Source organism: Heterocephalus glaber, unplaced genomic scaffold (genome assembly GCF_053883595.1).
Source record: "Heterocephalus glaber isolate CG9 unplaced genomic scaffold, H.glaber_assembly_v1.0 deba00001428, whole genome shotgun sequence".
NCBI lineage: Eukaryota > Metazoa > Chordata > Mammalia > Rodentia > Bathyergidae > Heterocephalus > Heterocephalus glaber.
The window spans coordinates 6446705-6470600 of NW_028258293.1; the positions used below are offsets into that span (position 1 = coordinate 6446705).

At 36.3% G+C, this 23896-nt stretch overlaps 1 pseudogene; it reads right to left on the minus strand.

Moving 5' to 3' along the window:
• Positions 1-22910: 22910 nt before the first annotated feature.
• Positions 22911-23681, minus strand: LOC101715935 (DCN1-like protein 1 pseudogene; annotated as a pseudogene).
• Positions 23682-23896: the final 215 nt, after the last annotated feature.

Below are 23896 nucleotides of genomic sequence, written 5' to 3' on the forward strand. Positions count from 1 at the left end.
ATGCTGGTGTCTCCCTCAAAAGCTGGACACTGAATGGAAACAGTGCATTTACTCTCTTCTATTGAATATGTAAACAGAAGATCTTAGTGCAAATGTTAATGACAATTTTAGTGACATTCCCTAAGCTATCATTGTACTACATGGCAAATTTATATTCCTTCAATTTCACAAATGGTGGGATCATGGAGAATTGGTATGATAATCATAACATTATTATTTCTTACTACCATGTTTACTTATTCCTCACTGGAGTCTATCTTCTTAGTTGTTTTAGAACATTCAAACCATAAATCTGCTTGGTCTTTTTCTGAGCAGACTATGTATTTAAATTTACTATGTACTTCAAGACACACATACAGGAATTTTACATTCTTAGCAATTTTTTTGTTAAATTCTTTTATTGGTACATTTTAGGTATACAACACAATTACATTTCTCTTTGGGAATTGTACCTTTACATAATGGATCTTGGTTCTTATTTTTTCCCCATTCCTAGCCCTCCCTTCACGCCCTCCACCCTTCCCTATTTACAAAGACTTTATTTCCATTTTTTCCATTTCTCATCATTTTTCCTTTCCCTTCTTTCCTTTCCCCTGCCCCTCCCACTACCCCTACCCATTTGGACATTTTCTTCCTATTTTGCATTATTGATTATTCATTCTAATCATTGGTACATTTTAGGTATACAATATAATGACATTCATCATTAGAAATTTGCACCTTTACATAATCTCTCTTTGTTCTTATTTTTCAACGTTGCCCAGTCCTCCCTTCAACCTCTCCATTCCTTCCTATTTACAAAGATTTTGTTCCTACTTTTCCATTTTTACATATTAATCCTTTTCCCTTCTATCCTTTCACCTAGCCTTCCCAATTCCTTCCCCTTTGCCCCTTTTCTTCCTATTTCACATTATCTATTATACATTTAAGTCCTTATTTACACTTTCAGTTTCTCACATCAGAGAAACTATTCGGTATTTATACATGTGTGTCCTATTTATTTCACTTAAGAGTATTGCCTCAATGTGCGTCCACTTAGCTATAAATGTCTCTAATTTCTCATTTTTTATGGCTGAGTAGTACTCCATTTTATTTTAAAAACCCCACATTTTCTTTATCCAGTCTCCAGTTGATGGTCATTTGGGCTGTTTCCAAGTTTTAGCTATCACAAACTGTGCTGCTATGAACATGGGTGCACATATATCACTGTGGTATGATTCTTGTAATTCTTTGGGGAAGATCTCCAGCAGTGGAATAACAGGGTCAAATGGGACTTCCAGTCCTAGTTCTTTGAGGTATCTCCATACTGATTTCCACAGTGGTTGCACCTGTCTACACTCCCACCGGCAGTGGAGTAAGGTTCCTCTTTCCCCACAGCCCCGCCAGCATTTCTTATTGGTTGATTTCATGATAGCAGCCATTCTTTCTGGAGTGAGGTGGAATCTCAGCATTGTTTTCATTTGCATCTCTCAAACGACCAGTGATGTTGAACATTTTTTCATGTATTTATTTGCCATTTCTACTTCTTTGTTGGAGAAATGTCTGTTCATTTCAGATGCCCATTTTTTGGGTTGGGTCTTTAAATTTGGGAGGTCTGATCTTTTTAAGTTCTTTATAGATTTGAGACGGTAGACCTTTGTCTGAGGAACAGCAGGTGAAGATTTTTTCCCATATTGTAGGTTGTCTCTTCACACTGCTGGTGGTTTCTCTTGCTGTGCAGAAGCCTTTTAATAAGAAGAGATCCCACTTGTTGATTGTTTGTGCTAGTTCACGGGCAACTGAGGTTCTGTTCATAAAATCTTTTCCTACACCAATGCCTTTAAGAGTTCTACCTAACCTCTGTTCCAACTTGTTCAGAGTTTCTATTTTAGTATTTAGATCTTTAATCCACTTTGATTTTAGTTTAGTGCATGGTGAGAGATATAGGTCTAGTTTTAATCTTTGGCAAGTTGAAGCCCAATTTTTCCAGCACCATTTATTAAAGAGGCTATCTTTCCTCCAGTGAGAGTGTTTGGCTCCTTCATTGAAGATGAGATGGCTCAGTGTGTCTGACGTTGTTTCTGCATCTTCTAATCTGTTCCACTGCTCCTCAGGTCTGTTTCTTTACCAGTACCATGCTGCTTTTATCACAGTAGCTTTGTAGTATAGTTGCAGGTTGGGGATTGTGATACTCCCTACCATGTCTCTGTTACCTAGAATTGCTTTTGCTATTCTGGGTCTCTTCTTGTTCCAAATGAATTTTTGGATTGTTTTCTCAAGTTCTATGAAGTATGCTGCTGAGATCTCAATTGGAATTGCATTAAATCTATATAGCAGTTTTGGAAGTATGGCCATTTTCACTATATTAATCCTTCCTACCCAGGAGCAGGGGATGTCTGTCTATTTTCTGATATCATATTCAATCTCTATTATCAGAGTGCTGTAGTTTTCAGAGAAGAGGTCTTTGATTTCTTTTGTTAGGTTGATTCCTAGGTATTTCAGTTTTTTGGATGTTATTGTGAAAGGAATTATTGGCCCTATTTCTCTCTCAGTGATCCTGCCATTCATGTAGAGGAAAGCTATTCATTTTTGTGTGTTGATCTTGTAACCAGCTACATGACTGAATTTGGCTATTAAGTCTAGAAGACTTTTGGTGGAGTTCTTGGGGTCTTCTATATAGAGTATCATGTCATCTGCAAATAATGACAATTGGACTTCTTCATTTCTTATCTTTATTCCTTTTATTTCTTTCTCTTGTCTAATTGCTGTGGCCAGTGTTTCTAGAACTATGTTGAACAAGAGTGGTGATAGTGGACATCCTTGTCTTGTTCCTGATTTTAGTGTGAAGTATTTCAGTTTTTGACCATTTAGTATGATATTGGCTGTTGGTTTTTCATAGATGGCTTTTATCAGTTTGAGGTAGAAACCATCTATTAAAATTTTTTGTAGGGTTTTTATCTAAATGCATGTTGGATTTTGTCAAATGCTTTTTCTGCATCTATGGAGATAATCATATGTTTTTTGTCCTTGGTTCTATTGATATAGTGTATTACATTGATTTGTGTATATTGAACCATCCCTGCATCCCTGGAATGAATCCCACTTGATCAGGGGGTATGATCTTCTTGATAATCTTCTGCATTCTGTTTGCCAGTATCTTATTAAGGATTTTTGCATCTATGTTCATTAGTGAGAATGGTCTATAGTTCTCTTCTTTGGTTGAGTCTTTCTCTGCTTTTGGGATCAAGGTGATGCTTGCTTCCAGGAATGAATTTGGGAGTATTGCTTCCCTTTCAATTTCATTGAAGAGTTTAAAGAGTAGCGGCAGCAGCTCCTCTCTAAATGTCTTGTAGAATTCAGCAGTGAAGCTATCAGCACCTGGGCTTTACTTAGTTGGTAAGTTTTTAAATACATTTTCAATTTCATTGGTTGATATTGGGTTGTTCAGAATTTTTAGGTCTTCTTCGTTCAACTTTGGTAATTCATATGTATCTTGGAATCTGTCCATTTCTTCTGTGTTGTACACCTTATTGGCTGATAGGTTCTGGAAGTAGGTATTGATGATACTCTGGATTTCTACTGGGTCAGTGTAATTTCACCCTTTTCATTCCTAATTGCATGGATTTGGGCCTTTTCTTTCCGTTTTCTGATAAGGTTGGCTAAGAGTTTGTCAATTTTGTTGATTCTTACGAAGAACTAACTCTTGGATTCATTGATTTTTGTATCAGTCTCTTAGTCTCCTTTGCATTGATTTCTCCTCTGATCTTTATAATTTCCTCCCTTGTATGAGCTCTGAGGTTGTTCTGCTCTTCTTTTTCTAGAAGCTTGAGGTGCAGCAACAGTTTGTTTAATTGGGCTTGTTCTGTGTTCCTAATATGCATATTCACTGCTGTGAATTTCCCTCATAAGACTGCTTTCACTGTGTCCCATAGATTCCAATATGTTGTATTGTCATTGTCATTTAGTTGAAGGAACTATCTGATTTCTTCTTTAATTTCCTCTGTGACCCATTGGTAATTCAGAAGTGTGTTGTTCAATTTCCATGTGTTTATGAAATTTTTTGAGTTTGTTTTGCTATGGATCTCCAATTTCATTGCACTATGGTCTGATAATATATAGGGGGTAACTTCAATGCCTTTGCACTTACTTAAACGTGTTCTATGTGTGAGTATGTGGTCTATTTTGGAGAATGACCCATGTGCAGCTGAGAAGAATGTGTATTCTTATTTTGTGGGGTGGAAGACTCTGTAAACATCTGTTAAGTTCATTTGTTCAAGAGTTCTAATTTGTTCAATTGCATTCTAGTATTTCATTACTTATTTTTAGTCTAGTTGATCTATTTGTGACAGTGGGGTGTTGAGGTCCCCCACTACAATTGTGTTAGTGCATATATGACTTTTCATGTCCATTAGTATTTGTTTTATATAGTTGAGTGCACTAGTGTTTGGTGCATAGATATTTATGATTGTCATCTCTATCTCTTGGATTGTTCCCTTTACAAGGATGTGGTGTCCTTCTTCATCTCTCTTAATCAGTGTTGATTTGAAATCTACTTGATCTGCAAGGAGGATAGCTACTCCTGCTTTTTTTCATGTTCCTGTTGCATGGAGTACTGTTTTCCACCCTTTAGCTTTCAGTCTATGAGTTTCATTTTGAATGAAGTGTGTTTCTTGTATGCATCATGTTGTTGGATTTTGCTTCTTGACCCATTCTGCCACTCTATTTCTTTTGATTGGTGAATTGAGACCATTAACTTTGATGGTTATAATGGAAATGTATTGACTTGTCATTGCCATGACTTTTTCTTTTTGTTGGGTTCTCCCCCTTTACATTTAATTTCTTGTCATGCCAGATGGGTTCATTTTGCTTTGCTTCCTGGGGTTGTGATCCTCAATGTCTGTTCCTAGGATAGTGTGTAAAATTATTTGGAGTGCTGGTTTGGTATTTACGAAGTTCCTAAGGAGCTCTTTGTCATGAAAGTATCTTATTTCTCCATCCATTTTGAAAGATAGTTTTGCAAGGTACATCAATCTGGATTGGAGGCTGTTTTCTTTTAGGGCTTGGAATATGTCCCTCCAAGCTCTTCTTGCCTTGGGAGTTTGTGTTGAGAAGTCTGCTGTGATTCTGATGGGCTTTCCTTTGTATGTGATTTGTTTCTTTTCTCTGACTGCTTGGAGAACTTTGTTCTTCTGTTGTGTTTCTGGAATCTTAACAATTATATGCCTATGTGTAGATTTTTTTTGAACAAGGCTATTTGGAGTCCTATATGCCTCACTTATCTGTATGTCTAGCTCTTTTCCCCTGCTTGGGAAGTTTTCTGCCATTATTTCTGTGAAGAGATTTTTTTATGTCATCTGTACTCTCTCTTGTGTCTTCATTGAACCCAGTCTTATGTTATTCTTCTTTGTATCATTTAGCAGCTGCTGGATTGATTTCTCATGTTCCTTTATAATTTTGAAGCAATTTTTCTTTTCCTGGTCACTAATTTCAATCTTATCTTCTATATCTGAAATTCTGTCCTCACATTGGCTCATTCTGTTGTGTAGACTTTCAATGGAGTTTTTCATGTCCTGGAAATCTATTTGCATCTGTTTTATGGATTCTATTTGTTTCTTATGTTGGGATTCCATCATGTTCCTCAGCTCCTCTCTAGATTTATTAATCATGTCTTGCACTAAGAGCACAATCTCTCCTGTGACCTGAGAGATTATTTCTGATTTCATTTTTTCCAGATCCCCTTTTGTTGCCAGTTCAGTGGGTCCAGGAAGTTGAGTATCAGAGTGTTCCATCTCATTTCCCTTTGGGGTTGCTGTAGGTGATCTGGAAGTCTGGTTTTGAGACTTATTTATTTGTTTTCTCATTTCACCTGGGGCAGGGGGCTGTTAGCTCCTGCACAGATTACCTCCTCTGAGCTGGGAGAGGTGGGACAGGGGCTGGGAGCAGCGGTAGGGATGGTGACCCAAAAGCCCTTTCCTGTATGCTGGGAGCAGCAGGAGGGATGGTGGCCAGGAAGCCCCTTTCTCTGGACCAGGAGCAGTGGGATGGCAGCTCAGAAGCCCCTACCTCTGGGCCAGGAGTGGTGGGAGGGATGGTGGCCCAGAGGTCCCTTCCTCTGGGCCAGGAGCAGTGGGACAGAAGGTTGCCCAAAAGCCCTTTCCTCTGGGCTGGGAACAGCAGGAGGGATGATGACTGGGAAGCCCCTTTCTCTGGACCAGGAGCAGTGGCATGGTGGCTCAGAGGCCCCTGCCTCTGGGCCAGGAGCAGCAGGACTCAGTATCTTGGTCTGGTGGTCTGGTGTCCTCTGCATCTTTGTAGTGTGGAACCAGGTGGCTGTACAGAGGAGTGGCATGGGGCAGAGGGTGTCCAGTGGATTGTTTCCAGGGTGCAGTCTGATTCGGTGTGTTCTGCTTGACTCGCTACATTGGTAGGGCATATGCAGACCTGCCTGTCTGCAGGGGGCTGATTCCCATTCTTAGCAATTTTACCTTTCTTTGATTTTGAAGGCTATCACTTATGAATGGCATCTTCCATTTGAAACCGACTGCAGCATAGTATCTTATTTATGTGAGCCACGGAGATGGTCAATGTTGTGTGTTACAAATAGAATTACCTTTTATTTTTCAGCTCTTTCTATTGCATCTTTTCATATATAGTTTATATTTGAGTGACTCGGTTTAAAATGAGGAGAGCGGAAAAGCCAGCCCAGGGATTTATGCTATGAATAAATAATCACACGGGGAGATGGAATTGTTACTCCCTCTACAGATAAATTTAACAATTACAGAGCATTTCACATATGCTTTGCAAAGCCACACACAAATTATGTTTTGTGACAGGCCTGAGGGTATGTGGCTCCCTAGCACACAAGAGTGGATCACTGCTATAACAACCAGCAGTTGTCTGTGAAACTCCAACCCAGAGGATGCAGTGTTCCTTAGCTTTATGATGTTCTTTATTTGAACATAATTCCATCAAGCCTGAGATCAAAGTAAGGAGAAGATAATCAACCCTGAACCTCTGTTTAAATGTATTCCAATTTTTCAATTTGAAATAGAAATTTAGGACTTCTCTCACCCAATAGCACAATATTTATTTGTTTTCATAGAAAAATCAACAGCAATAATTGCGCATTAGCTTCTATTGGATATTGGTGGAATCACTTATATATCAAAGTAAAAGTGAACAGAGTTAAACAGGGTTTTGCAATAAAAGAAAGGTCAGACTCAATCTGAGCAAAACCTGAATGAAATAAAGAGTGAGGCTAGGAGGATCATAGGAGTCCATGTTTACTAGTTCGCCTTACTGTAAGGAAAGTAAATTTTCTCATATTTCATGACAAAAGTAGTTTAACAACTTGAAGCGAATCTCTTCAAAGTTTGGCTGTCCCTTAGAGACAGGGAGACAGGGAGGCACTCTTCTTTGAAGATCAGATTTCTATGAGAACTCCTGGGCTTTCACTGAAAGACACTCCTGAGCCATGAAAACTACAAGTTTTTTAAAGATTTACACCTCAAAGGGGAACAGACAAAGAACAGTTACAATTCCAAATGCTTTTAGGATAAATGGTTCAACAGAAAGGTGATGAACATGCCTCTAAAATTTAGTCAAGATGAGAACTTTAGGCCTCTCTCCCCCCATCCTCCTTTCTTCTCTCCTCTTCTCTTGCCCTTCTGTGTTCTCTTCATCCCATATTTCCCTCCTCTCCTTTCTCTTCCCTTCTCATTATCTAGATTTCTATGTCTATTTATCCACATTGCTTCTTTTTAAAGAGCAATTTGGGGGCTCTGGCCTTCTTCACTTAGTGAGCTTGCTGGTTTTGTTGTGAAATTATGACAAACTAAATTCAAATTCATGGCCAGATAGTAAGCTTGACAAACTGTGTACAAACTTCTGCTTTACCTTCGAAGCTGCTGTCCCAAATCATGCCTGCCAGGATAGACTAAGGCCACACATGTCAGAAGGCAGCAATAGACATCTGTCAGAGTTGTAGCAAGCATAGAATGCTTCCCTTTCTCTGCAGCCCTACACGAGCAACAGTATCCTCAATCCAATGACCCTGTACCCAGAGCAACACCTGCTTGCTGCTGGTGGACACAGGGCCCAGATCTCCTAGAGATATGTAGCTATGATCGAAGCCATCTTGGGACCTAAGAAATGTGAATTTGTGTTGGAGAAGAAACACATAAACAATGATGCAGCTCTAGACTCGAAGAGTTTAGAAATGCAGAAATTGTGCTCTTGGGTTTCTTGAATCATTTGCAGCTTCTCATTTCTGTTATTCATTAATCTGGCCATATGTCATTCTTGAACCACCTCAGTGTCTACCTGGGCACAGTGGTGCAGCTGTTTAATGCCAGTCATTGAGAAGACTGAAGCAGCAGGATGGATAATTCCAGGCCAGCCTCAGCAACAGAGTGAAACCCTGTCTCAAAAACAAACTCACAAACAAAATGTCCTTGTTTTCCAGTAAATTTCTCTATTTTGTTGAAGGACATGTGATTATTTTCTGTTATGAAAACCATAATAGCTTTGGCAGAGTGAATGTAGATGAAAGTGGTACTCAGCATTCTAGCATCTTCAGCACCTGCTACCCTAAGATGTAGTTCTAGAGCTAGATAGCTTTCAACTATATCATTCAGAAGAAATGATTTTTATTGTTTTAAATATCTGTTCAGCTCAAAGATTTCCCAAAAGTCACAAAAAATCTTTATTCTGGTTTTTTAATGGCTGTTCCTGTTAATAATCTCATATTTAGGTTGTTTATAGCACCAGACACAAGATAAAGGTCACATTCTTTGACTGCATTTCTTTTTAAATTTTAAACATTTGTGTGAGTAGAAACACAGGAGTTTTTTTATCTTGCTAGTGTGAACATTAATGATTTTAATCCATAAAATTAATGATAAAATCAGTGTCACTCATTTTTCAATTAAAAGTAGTTTAGATCTCCAGACCCTGTTGGAGTTTGAGGTGATGTAGTCACATCATGTTTAAATGTAGCTCATGTGTAACCCTCCTGATCCAAGCTCTCTGTGTAGGTATTTGTTTCCTGGGAGAATTCTCATCTTCATAATACTCTGGAGTTCTTTGCATCCATTTATCTTTTCCTTGGACCTCAGTGTCATTGCTTTACCATGAACGATGTTGTTATTATTCCATGCACCTCTCATAGACACTTTGGAAACTTCAAATGCTCCTCTTACTCCTCATAACTCTTTGAGGATCTATATCCACATTCATCTGCCTAGGGCTCTTACATTCATCATAGAGTATTGGATATTTTTATATACTTTATCTCCCCCAACCAGAACAAACACTTTGGGAATGAGGTTGATGATGCCTGGTGCTTACATTGTGTAACTAGAATTATACAGAATCATCTCTGGAAACCAGGGTCTCTCTAACAATGTTTGTTGATGAAATGTTCATTCCCCACACATATTAACTCCAGTTGTTATTAATACCAGCAGCAGTTTTAAGCCTGAAAAAGTTTGAGAAAATGTATTTCTCAGAATATCTAAGTTGTACTCCGAAATTTTCTCCAAACCTCATATCTAATTATTGTAACAATTAAAGAGATAAAGCATTCTAACATTATCTGGCATTTGCTTTAAAATCCATAGTCTCAGAATATATTAAATTTATAATCTTTTACAATATATTGGCTTTTAATTGTATATGCAGATTTTAATTCCATATGCACCCTTATCTTCGAGTGCCTGGCTCAAGTATTTAAAAAATATCTGTCAACAATTTTATTACCTCTACAGATTTTTTAAAACTTAAGGTTGATTGATTGAGAAATGGTAAAAAAAACCAAACAAACAAAAAACAACTCCTCCTCCCAAGGACTGCCAGTTTCTGCTCTATATATGAGAAGCTAGAAATTACTATTCCATCCTAAGAATGAAAAAAGCTGAAAAATGAAAAATCAACTTGCCCTAGATCTTCAGGTTGGGGTTACAGGGTAACCACTTTTTCCCAAATTAAAGAAACACAAAAAATAGAGGCAGAGAATCCCTGCTTTCTGAACTGAAAAATTTTAAGTATAAACTTTTGTGGAATCCACTACCAGCTTAAGAATAATTGAAGTATAATTGATGAATTGCTAGAAACTCAGTTGTGTTACTTACTTTTTTCTCATTGCTGAGACAAAATATCTGACTCCAAAATTTAAACGGGGAAGGGGTTTATTTCACTTACAGTTCATAGAGGTTTCACTCCATAGTCCATAATTGGCTGGCTCCAAGACAGGAATGGCAAACAGATATTGCAGAGGAGAAACAACATGGAGTGCACAAAGTAGCAAAGGCAACAAGAGAGATTAACAGCATCTTTCTGTCCCTTTTATCTTATTGAGACTACTGGGATTAGGGCAGTGCCAAACTAATCACTCAAGTGTAGTGGTTTAGTAATCACACGCCCTTAGCCCCAGAATCACACATTCCAGATTCAAGTACCTCTGAAAAAGAAAGTCCCACTTCATCCACATGAGGCTTTGGGGAGACATCTAAACACACACCATAATGTCAATGGAGAAAAATAATTTTCATTGAAAGTTCTATAGGCTGAAACCTCTATAAATTATGAGTGAAAATATACCTCTCCTCCTTTAACTTGTAAGTATCATGTATTGTGTCCCAGGAGAAAGAGAGGACCTAAGACAATGGCTTTAATAGCTCTTTGTTTCAGGTAAACACAATTTCATGGATCTCACAGAGGCAAGGAAAATTTGTTATGAATCTCTCAGTTAAGTGCTTCAGCAATTCTTGTCAGTCTGCATTTCAGAAAGCTTGTCCATGTCAAAATATTAACTCAAAGAAAAGTGAAGAAGGAAAAGGAAGAGGAAGGGAAAAGGTGGTAGTGGTGGTAGTAGAGGAGGAGGAGGAGGTAGAGGAGGAAGAGAAAAGAAGGCAATAAGAGAAGTTATTGTCGGTTTATGGAATAATAGGGGCCTTCAACTGAGTGAATTCAATTAAACCAAAAATAGATCAAAATGACTGACCAGTAAAGGAGAATTTTTTTCCTATTACATTAAATATCAGGCAATATTAGGTTTATTTGTTATGAAACAGGCTTCTATATTTATATATATTTTTTCTTAATAATTTGTATTGATACCTTTTATAGACAACAGAGTGTAAAACCTATCCATATTATTTCATTATCAAATGGAGGGAACTCTTGAACCTAAGATGGTGTTGACTCTGGCAACAGAATTGTAGAGAAACAGAAGGAACATTTCCAGGACATCAATGGAAATCAATGACATTATATTTCTGGCTTAGCTAAGTAAGCATGCTCTTTCCTAAAGACTTGTCATCACTTCACTGAAAGCTGTTCCTGTTGAAAGAAAATGTTATTGACAACTCGTAATCAGACAAGAGTCCCTGAGAGCAGCAGCTCACAGCACCATTAGGAACTCACAGAATTCATGCTTTGGACAGGACTGGCTGTTTTTCCCATTTTGGGTAATCAATGAAAAAAATTATCAATGTGTTTCAGATACTTTTTTTTTTTGAAATTTTGTCTGTTTCAATAGATCTCTCATTTATTTATTAACATACAGAAATTGTATGTAATTAATTCATCCAACTTCATGTTTTGGACTGTAAGAATAAACCAGTGAAACCATCATCAAAAGCTATGACATAAAACATCACTTCTAAAAGCTTATAGCCACATTTTTATTTATAATAATGGTAATGTTTATATGTAATACGAACACTTTCAATAAAATCTACCAGCTTTTTAGTAAAATTTTAAGTATAAAATAAAAAATGTGACCAAAATATGTGGTGAAAGTTTAAGTTTTATAAACAATGATTACAGTAAAAGACACATTGCCATTGATCCCCTTTAAAAACTCCCTGTTGCAAAAAAAACCAAACCAAAACAAAAACTCCCTGTTGCTTCAAACATACTTATGTTATCATTTTTTCTACTTTTTGAAGCAATTATGGAAATCCTCATTCATAAATACCTTTACAAAACTATAATGAATGCTGATCAGTGCCATTCAACAGAAAATCAGATTTCTAAACACACTATGATGTGTTCCGTCTTGCTGACCATGTCTGGCACTTTTCTTTTTTTTCTTTTTTTTCTTTTTGGTACCAGGGATCGAACTTGGGACCCTACACTTGCGAGGCAGCAGCACCACTGAGCTAAATCCCCGGCCCCTTGTCTGTCATTTTTTGACATTTGGCTCTGCCTCAAAGTCAAAATGAATATTAAAAGTAAATAGTTTACATTGATTCAGGATATTAAGTCATCTAGGACAGTGTAACTAAATGCGTTCATGAAAGGGGACTTCTAGAAATGCTGTAAAAAGGGGCAAGAAACATGGGGTAAGTGTGTTTAAAATGAAAGGGAGTATTTCAAGAGACACTCATGGTCATCCATCTTTTCATGGAAGAATTTTTAAAATTTAAATATCTACTGTAATTTTTTATCTTATCCCAAGCAATATTACCAACCCTAAACACCATGCTATATGGTAGTTCTCTTAGGTATATTTAAAAAAACATTGTAAAACAATCCCTGTTATTTCTCATACCAATTCTTCATCAGTCACCAGTTCACTATCAGCTTCTATGAGATTGACTATTTTCAGTTTATCATACAAGTGGCATAAGTATTTATCCTTCTGTGTGGCTCAGTGTTCAGTGAATTTCTCGTGTTTGAGAGATGATTAGATCATGGCCCACTATCCTCCCCTTCAGCGATTCATTGATTAATGAGCTAACTGTGGTGCTATGTGGTGGATCCTCATGGAGGTGGGTAACTGTGAGTGTGACCTGGAAGGGGTATTCTCGTCTCAAGCTCCTCCCTTCTCTTTCTGCTTCCTGGCTGCTGTGGGTTGAGGACTTGCTTCTCTGCAATGCCTTTTTGTCATCTACTTTCTGCCTGGGATTCACCTGACCGTGGCCCCACACTGTGAGTCAAGATAAAAATCTCCTCCTTTAATTTATATATGACAGGTATTTTGTCTCAGCAATGGGAAACAAACTAAGATTTTGATATTGAGAAGAGAATGGTTGAACTGACTGTATCTGACTGTGCTTCAGAAGCCACTGGAATTTGTTTTTTTTGAAGGAGTTGGGAAAGATTTGGAGATGCCAGCTAGAACAGTTGAAGAATACTGTAAATGAAGCCTAATGGTAGTTTCAGGTCAGTTATTAGATGACCAGAATGCTGATAGAAATACAAAAATGTAAGGGTATGCTAAAGAAGTTTCAGTTAAAAACAAGGACTCCATTGGCAGTTAGACTAAAAGCACATGCATTACTGTGTAGAGGAAATTTTTTCTTCATTTTTTCCATATCCCAAGACTTTGTGAGAAACTGTGACTATGGTTTGTGGAGTTCCTTGCTATACCCAGTGGTTCAATGTCTACTTGGGTTGACTCAGGAGGGAGAAGATTGCTAATTCTATGGAGCCAAAATGTCTTGAAGACAAGATATTTTTCCAAGTCTCACAGAGATGAATCTTATGGGGAAAGCAAAGAAGCTGTCAAGAGGACAATCAGATAAAAGTTCATTATTTAGCCAATATGTCATCATGCCTTGCTTGCCTGCCTTGTTACCGTAAAGAAACATCTGCATCAAGCAGAATTCTATGCCTTCATTGTTCCTCAATGAATCTGGGAGTTTGAGTCAGTTCAGGGCTTCTCTCCATTCCAGTGAAGTTCCCTAGCCCTGGACAAAGATTTTCTCTGTCTCTTTCATCTTCATTCATCTTTTTAACAGGGTTTTCTGACCTGAACTGACAAGTTTAGTGAAGTAATTTATCTGGTGCAGAATATTTCAATGTAGCACAAAATGTAGGCTGTGGAACAAGTAGTGCGGGCTGACTTTCTACATATCTATGATAAAAATCATGAGTAAAATATAAACATAAATAATCTGCAGTTTCAACAGAAAGAAAGTGGCTGCAGAGTTAGGGCCATAGAAAATGTAGTTGGTGAAAGCATTCCCATTCAAAAGAAACCAAGTACTTTGCATCAGGACAAAAACACAACTTAGAAATATCTTAGAAATCAGTCATACCCCATCCTTCAAAAGCTCAATGATACAAAACTGTAAATTTTTAATTTGATTAGATATTCCTGTGGTTTTCTGCTCATTCATGGACACAGAGTGAAATGTTCCTCCAAGTTCATCCATCCAGGCACTCAGAGAATGCTACAGTCATGATCCACAGGTCTTCACTACTGATTGAGCGGGTGGTTCTTCTAGGTATCAACCACTTGATGCACATTTACAGGCATGAGGAATGCCATAGTTATGGATCTTTACCCAGATTTCAAAAGGTCTAGACAGCCAGGCAGGTTGCACTTGAGCCTAAGCAGCTTGATTGCTCAGTGTGTGAAGCTAAAAGAGCAGTGGAGACCCCAGGAAGTTGATGATACCAGGAATGTGGAACATCTGCTGAAGAAAACTTCAGGCAGTGAGAGAAGCCATCCCCAAAGAGAGATCAGGAAGATGCTAACTGATAATGGTTCATGGGAAGAAGCTTCTCCATCAGTTTGAAACTCACATCTTGTCACAACTCTCCCCAGGTGCAGGACATGGAGCTACAGGACTTAATGTTTGCCCTGCTATGTTTAAGTCTTGCTTTGGTCTCATACTTATCACTATGTCTCTCCTTTTTGAAAAAGGAATATTTACCCTGTACCATTGTGTGTTGCCATTGCTTAACTTTCTCTTTGATTTTTACAGGTGATTACAGCTAACACTTTGCCTTGAGTCTCCAGAGAGATTTTGGACTTGAACTTATCAGCAATTCTGGGAGGTAAAATTTTGGAAATCCTTAAAGATGGACTAAATTCATTGTACATAATGAGATGAGTGTGAGTCTTTTGGAAGTGAGAGGATGAATGATGTGGTTTAGATCTAAAATTATGCAAAAAAGCTTCATGTGGTTGGGAGGTGATTACATGTGTGGTTCTCTGCTCATTGGTGGAGTTATCCATTGGTGATTTCAGTAGCTAAATGTGCTCTTAAATTGTGGGGCCTGTTTAGAGGCAGGAACCAGCAGTATGACCTAGAATGGCATATATCCTTCTCTAGTTTCTCTGTTACCTCTCTGCTTCCTGGGTGCTGTGGGATAAGCAGCTGTTCTCTACCCTTCCACTTTACATTATTTTCTCCAGGCCCTTCTGCAATGCTCTCTGTCATCCTGTTTATGGCTAGAAATTAACCACAGAGTCAAATTCTGAGCCAATGTCAATCTTTCCTTATTTATGTATTGGCTATTTTGTCCCAGGATGAAAAAGTGACTAAGACACTCAAGATAGTGTTATACAGGTTCATCTCTGTTATCAGGAAGGAAATAGTCTCCTCATTGTATGGCTTAATATCACTCTAGAATGTGTACATACCAAAATTGCTTTGACATCTTGGTTAATATGAATAGTAATGCTAAGATGAACATTGCGGTTCAAATATCTTTTCAGATTTTTGATTTTCAATACATATATATATATATATATATATATACACTAAGAAAGAGATTATTGGATTATATGGAAGATATATTTTTATTGTTTGAAGACTATTCTTCGAGTTTTTCATAGTGCAGTTGTTTATTCTAGGTAACAGTGTACAAGGATAAATTTTTCTCTACTTTTTTATCAATGTTTGTTTCCTTTTTTTAATGAAAGCCATCCTGACAGATATTAGTCAATAGCTACAGAAAGTAAAGTACTTGCTGCAAGTGTACCTTTCATAAGTAAACCAACTGATCTAAAGACCATACCCCACTACTCATTTACTTCCTTTTTAAAGGTTATGTTAAAGAATTATATTAATGTATGTTATTATTATATGATGATGGGGTTTATTTTGGGAAGTTTGTACACACATTAATATATATTAATCCAGTGCAATCCCATTACCCCTCTCCTTTTCTTACCTGTTTTCACTTAATCCTTTCTCCTTCTCCAAAAGTCTACCTTTTGCTTTCCTGTGCTCTCTCTTTTATTTCAATTATTTGTTTATTAAATTTCATAGTTTTTTATTCTTGATAATAGCCCTTCTGCCTACGGTGAGATGGAATTGTAGGATAATTTTAATTTGCATTTCTCCCATGAATAGAAATGGTGAACTTTTTTTTATACTTACATATATGTTTTAATGTAATATGGGGCATGTTTGTGTATAGGCCAGTGTGTACGTGTGTGTGTTTGTGTGTGCAAGTGTGTGTGTTCATGTTGTTGGGATAATACAGTTGGAGAATAGACTGTCTGACTATCACAAACACTAAATAAGAGGTAGTTTTAGAAATCATATTATAGCTTAATCTTACATAATCTAGAATGATCTAGCCTGAGTAAATTTGTTATATGCATCTCCTAGTGTGTTTATTGAAATCCACTTTTCCCAAGCTTCTAATTTTATAATATAAAAATGTAATTAAAATGTGCATTGAGTTATAAACTACTTCTTGTTTGAGGTTTTTTTGATTGTTTGTTTGTTTTTGGTACCGAGGATTGAACTTGCATCCTTGCACTTGCAGGGCAGGCAGCAAAATCACTGAGCTAAATCCCTGGCCCTTCTTGTTGTATTCATAAAAGAGAAATATATGAACACGTGCATGAGATATTTAGAAGATAAATTAAACAAAACTGATCTATTTGACTGTTTCATAGGAAGGAAGATTAAAAAAACATTCTTAACCTCAACATCAGATAGATATATTCTTAGTAGAAAGAGATAAAAGGGATTTGAAAGGCTTCTTTATATTTCTGGAACATGGGCTGTAACCACATGAGGCTTCCAGCAGCTCGATTATCAGAGAAGATGTAAACTCAAAGAAAAATCACATAACCACACACAGTCAAGTTGAGAATGTCCTCAGAGGTCATGCAGTCTTTTCTTTATCTGTTAGAAAATTTTGCTTGATTTGCTTTACAATATATTCACCTATGTACTTTAAATGTTGGACAGTGTGAATCAATAGGCTATATAGACATTGTAACAGCTTATCATAAAAGCTTTATCAGTGAATACTCCACCTCTTTGCTATCTTAGGTCACACTTCTTCTGAGAAGTCAGTATTGGTGTCCTCAGTGATATCTTCATGGGTAGGAAACACTCTTTCATCTCTAATAACAAAAAATAGATTCAGAGTATTAAATAAGTAAAAAACATTCAATTATGACCAATGTAATCCTAGTAGTATATAAATATGCACATGTATGGATTTTATGCCGACTTTGCAATCTCCCTCTCTCCCTCTCTCCCTCTCTCTCTCTCTCTCTCTCTCTCTATATATATATATATATATATATATATATATATATATAATGTTTTTTCTCTGCCTCTTGCCCAAAATTTAAGAACTTTCTTTGCTTTATTCTGTTTTAATTTCCAGGCCCTCTGTCAAGATTATAATGCTCACATTTGCCACAGACTTTCTGGAAAATAACAGTGCAGTTTTCCCCTACAGGTTCTATCCTACTTTTTCCAAGTAACCTTCTTTGTTTCCATGAGTAGTTATATCATATATCATGTATGCCTCAGTGTGGTTGGATTTTAGAATCTGCTCCAGTCTCAACACCCTTACACAGTCCTCATGAGTGACACCAAATACTCCCTTCTAACCCACAGGAGAAAGCATTAGAATATATTTTGCAAATATATTTAACAGAAAATGTCTGGTTTTCAGAATATTTAGGAGATAGTGTGATTTACAGTTTCTTTAAATAATTAGAAGCAAATGTCATTATTTTCTAATATGTTGGTAAAAAAGATCAAGTGCATCTTTACTTTCAGATATTGTACTTTTCTATTACATTTGTTAATATTCTAACGTTTTCCTACTTCTGTTCATGTATTTCTTAGTATATTGACACAAATATTGAGAAATGATATTTTATTTCATCATTTCTATATGTTTTGGTTTTTTTCTAATGATTTATTTTTCTTCTAGTTTTAAGTTGTCCTGCTTCTGTATATCTTTAGAAAATTGTGACTAAATATTCAATATTTTGAATTTATATTGTGAAGTGTCAGATTTTACTGACATATTTAAAAATATATATTCCTTTAAATCCAGAGGGTGATTTTTTTAAAAGTCTGACGTTTAGTAATTTGCAGTTAGGTAAATACTTTTATACTTACTTTAAAGACTTTTCAGTACGGATGCAGGAATCCTTTACTCTAAAGATATTTTAAATTTATAATTATGATATTACCTTCCTAGCTACAAAGAAAGTGGCTAAGATTTTGGGACCAAGAGTAGGATCATTGTTGTGGTTCCGAATGCTCTAGAACTAGATCACAGGTAGTGTATGGGAATGTTTTTAAGATGCTAGCTGCAGAAATCCTAGAATGCTATGAGCAGAGCTTGATGGGAGATTCTAGTTGTAGCTCAGGAGATCAGAATTCTGATGAAAACATAGGCAGTAAAGATTAACCTTGGGGGATTTCAGTTAAAAACAGACTCCAGTGTCAATTGGAATCAAGACTATCTGCATTATGCTCTGGAAAATGTCTTCATTTTGCCTATGTTCTGCCACTTTGCATGAGACTGAAATTAATGCTGATTAACTAATTAATCTGGCAGATGAAATTTCAAGGTGGTCCAATGTTTATGCCATGACATGTATACTGCTGGTGACTTTTAGCTAGATTTATACTGAGAAAAAGGAGCAAAATCGCCATTCAAAACTTGGAGATTGATTGAAAAGTATGTGCCTACAAAATCAGGGCCTTAATGTACAGGGTTGTTAAAAAGATTAATATTTACAAAAGGAAACTACTTATATCAGATATCTGGAGGACAACTGAAGAATCGATAAGACCTTATGTTTTCCAGGCTTAAGGTTATAAAAGTGCAAGGTAAACTCCATTAAAATACTCTGCTTTGAGGAAGAATCTCAGGAAACTTTCCTCAAAAAAGCTGTATGAGAAATTGGTTCCATGAGATTCAGTTTACAATGATCAGCCATCTGGTCACTCAAAGACCTCTGTAACCATGATTTAAGCGACCCCAGTTACTGCTGCTGTCAGCAGTAGACCTTGATGTCATCCATAAGATGCTGGTTTTTAGCCATGGAAAATACATGAGTTGCGGAGTTAGGGAGGATACCACTCAGATTTCAGGAGAAGGTCTGACAAGCCAGGAAGTAACCTCACCCTGGAGATGTCAGAGCATGAAACTGTGAGATTGAAGGTAAACATGCAGTGGAAATGAAATTGGAAATGCCAGGAATGTGGAAAGCCTGAGAAATCCAAATGCAGTGAGCAAAGCCAATTCAAGAGAGAGACCACAAGGGCTACAACTAGCAACACTAGTTGAACTGCTCAAGTTCTTTGGGGCTCTCACCTTGCCACAGCTTCCTCCTAGTGCTGGACATGTAGCTACAGGATTTAATGTTTGCCCTAGTGAGCTTCAGTCTTTTTTTTGTCTCCCTTCTTCCTATCCCAGTATTTTTCTTTTTGGGAATAGGAATGTTACTCTGTACCATTGTATGTTGGTAATGTTGACAATTATTTTTAATTTTTACTTGGCTCATAGCTAAATGTTTGCCTTGAGTGTCAGGGGGGAATTTGGGTTTAGATTTTTCAACAATACTAAAATGTAATACTTTGGTGTTCCTTAGAGAAAAGCTAAACACATTTTAGAGAAAAAGATGAGCATGATTCCTTTGGGGTCCATTTATGAGATACTAGGTTTGAGGTATGGCATATCCCCCAAAAGACTCCTGAAACTATAAGGCAGTTGGAGTCTGGTAATGCTATATTTGTAAGTGGATCAGCCCACTTAGGAGTGAGTTTCTGGCTGGCTTAGTAAGAGGTGGGGCCATGCTAGAGAGGTATTATTTCCCTGCCTGGATCCTCCCTTCTCTCTCTGCATCCTGGCTGGTGAGTCCTATCACCATCTGGTTTCTGCATTTGAACCAGCTGACAATGGAGTAAAACTTCTAAAAATAAGTCAACACGAACCTCTCTTCCTTTAAGTCATGAGTGTCTGTCAGGTACTGTGTTCGAGTCACAAGAAGGTGATGAAGATATTTTGCATTGTAATATTTGTAAAACCAGCCATAAAGTCCACTAAGAAAATCAAACACTAGGACAATTTGGAGTAGCCTAAATTATGTAATGAATAAAATTTGTGCTGTAGCTTCAACTTGTTATTATTATAAAAAAAATTAGTCTCTGATATTTACAAACATGGACAATGAAGTTTGATTTATTTTTTTATTTTTATTTATTTAATTTTTTTTGGCAATTTCACTGAAGCTTCATTGCCTCTGTGGGGAGGATGACAGGGAGTATAAGGAACACAACTGATCTTACAGACACACGCAAATGATATTCACTAAAAAGAACCTTGATCTCAAGTAGTTTTTTATATGTGGGCACTTCTCATTTTACATTTTAGTATTTAAAAAACATTACATTTTAAAATGTATACCTGTTCTGACATTTAGCAAAAAGGAAACTGTGGTTCAACTTGAAACAAAGAATCAGCATGGGGAGTGGACCGGAATGGAGACTGTAATGCTTAGAAATTAAAGCAATTAAAGTTATGTGTATGTGTGTGTGTGTTTTCCTCTCACAGACAGACTCGTGTTCTCTTACACACACATACACATGCACACATACAGCAGCCATGTGTAAGCATTTTTAGTACAAAATATTCCCTATATCAGATATTTATCTTTAAAATAAACACAACACATTCAATCAGTTCTCTTTTCAACCCTAGTAATAGCTTTGTTTAATTCTAAGATGCCATCATAGTGAACAACCTTAACTTTTATGCTACATAATCATATTCAGAGCTTTAGGTATTTTTGTTTATAATTACACAGTAATTATAAATGTTTTGTACCAAACTGATGACAAACACTATTTTGTTGAAAAGATCTTGCATTTAAAAAAAATTCTGTAAAACCCAAGGCACTAGGCCACGACCAATATCAGAATTTTATGAAAACAATTTATAATGGGAAAAAAATGGGATCTCATTTCAAAACACAGCATGCTTGAAATAATCTGAAAATAATATTGTAACTCAAAATCTTCAAGACAATAAATAAAAGTACATTTATTTTTATATCTTTCTAAAATTTTTCATAATTGAAATTCCTCTTCATATGTACAAAAATGAAATCAGGAAACACTGAAAACAGCAGGATTCTTCTCCTTTGTTTTCTTTTAATAACTAATTCCAATAACCTGAATAGAAATTTTTAAATTTTTCTTTTGGTAAAATTACATTCTTGAATTAATAGTTATGATAGGAATATTAATAAAATATCTCCTCAATTTCAAAATTATGTAAATAAAAAGCAATTTTAATAAGTCATTGTTTCTTGAAATCACTTCTGCATCAGCATAAAATGTACTGCTATTCTGAAGTGCATTCTTTTATTGACATCAATACTAAGCCCTAAGGAGTACTTGGATATACCAGGCAAAATCTGTTCCTAGTAAAGACCATGGTCATCCAAAATTTGAAGTTCAGCATTTTTAAATTTGCCTTACAAAAATGTTTAAGAAAACAATTAACCCTTCTTCACCTGACAGTAAGTAAACGAAAATGAGCAATTTAGGCAAGAAAGCTATTTATGCATTTCCTAACTAAAAAAATAAAACCAAAACACCAAAAACAGTGGGGGAGGTGTTCCATACAAGATAGCATTCTGCTTTGATGTGAAAATGGAGCTAATGTGAGTAAAACAAAAACAGTAGAAACTAAATAATTTACAAAAATAGAAGCCAGATTGGTATTTTTTATCAAGTATATGCTTGTTTGAAAATCATTGTTCCTGAAGTAAATATTTGATAACTACAGTGATTAGCAGTTAAAGCAATTTTAACAAAATATGAAGTCATCAAAAATGGACTACTTGTCTGAAAGAGCAGTACCTATATTATATAGATTGAACTTCATGGCTCATCACAACCATTTCCAAAATTTAATTCATACTATCCTTTCATAAATTAAGAGAATTTCATTTGTGTTCCATAGCGGGATGACCAAAAAGGAAAAATAAATAAATAAATAAATAATAAACCCTCATGCCTAAATTTAGGATATTGTATTGTATAGCAATTAAAAACATTCAAAACAAATTAAATAGTTTAACTTATTTAATAGGCATGAGTATTTCAAAAGCATAATGAAATCCAATTACGTGGTGCATAATGTAGACAAGAGAAGACTAACATTCCACAGACATATGCTAAATAAAAGCTCCCTGTAGTACCATTGGTGAGTGCAGACTATTTCTGTGGAACCTTTTTGAAACTGAGGGTCTAAAACACAATACACTTTTTAAGTAGGCACCAAGTTATCCTAAAAAATTTCCACAATGGTTGTTTTGACATTTCTCTCATCAGATATTCTACTTACGTCAACAATACATGTGATTTGCCAGGAAAAAAAAAATCCTTCCAAACCAAAACACCATTCCAGATCCCACACACTTATATATCGCCCTCATTGGAAGTACTATCAGCATAGTCTTTGCAACTTGCCCAAAGCATATATTGAAGAAGTTTTTATAAATTGTTTGTGACGTTCATTATGTTTAGTTATTATGTCAAACTGTTTTCTGATGAAGACAGCATTGTGCTTTATGCAAGAATGGAAACCTCAAAATAATCACCAGAAAGCTTCTAAGACTTATGGTAGGATAAACTAGGATGGTCCACAGATATTAAGATGAAATCCACAATGTTGGAATTATAAATGTTTAGAGCAGCCCAGACTAGAAGACAAGCCCAAACCACCATTAGAAGAATGAAATATGATGTGGTCCAAAATGTGTCCTTAAGGTTTTGTCTCAACTCTTAGTCTGAATAGTGAGGATTGATCTTCAGTTCAGTCCAGCCAGCAGTAACTGACTGTGTAGTTTTCCAGTGTGTTTATTGTAGAGACTATGTACATTCTAGAAGGTTCTTTTAGTGCTACACTATTGTACATTTTGCCCCAGTAATTTGGGGGTGTGCAAATTCCACAAAGTCATCAATGAGAACAGGCCATGATCCTCCATCACGATTAGACACATGATCTGCTCCACTGAAGTCTAAAGAAGATTCCAACTATCTTTTGGTATTGACCATTTATGATGTTCCAACAAAAATTTACTCCATAAGTCTAAGAATTTAAATCTTCCATGAACCACTAAGTTCCAGTAGGGGATGGCCATTTCTAGATCTAATTCTTTTTGTCCTGGATTCTTTGCAAAATCAAAAGTAAACTGGTAAAAAATCCTTAAATCATCCTGGTTCTTTCAATTCTTTTTCCATCTTGGTTATTTGAGCCTTTAGCTTTGCTATGCTGTCACATCCTAATTCTGTCATGCTGTCCATGAACTCCTGCTTGGAGAACTCACACTGTGTTGCTGCTCTGAACTTCCATGCAATGATCAAAACACTAATGCTGGCCGGATCAAGTGCCAGGTCATCACAGAATTGCTGTATACCATCTACCCCAATTTTATTTTCATCGTGAGGATCTTTGTATCTATTGTATAGTTGTTCTAAATTCTTCCTGTCTAATGATCCTTTTAAACTCTCTCGCACATACAGTTTAGGATTTTGGAAAAAATTATCTGTTGCAACATCTAACTTCCAGTCATTTTGAAAAAGACAACTTACTGCAGTTTTTTCACTAGATTGTGTGAAGATCATAAACTGTTGAACTTTATCCTTCTGTGATGATTTCAATTTGTTCATGTTGGTGTCCTCCAGGGCTCTCCCCTCCTCCTCTGGCTCTGCAGCAAATATGAGGCTTGATTTCTTAAGGTAGCCAATTCGGTTTGACCAATCTTTATAATGAATAATTTTTCCATTTTTTATTGGTAATGATATATACTGAATAATAGTGTATATAGATTATAAAAATCCATTTAGCAAGAAATTCTCTAGTAGAAGATACAGAAGGTAGATTG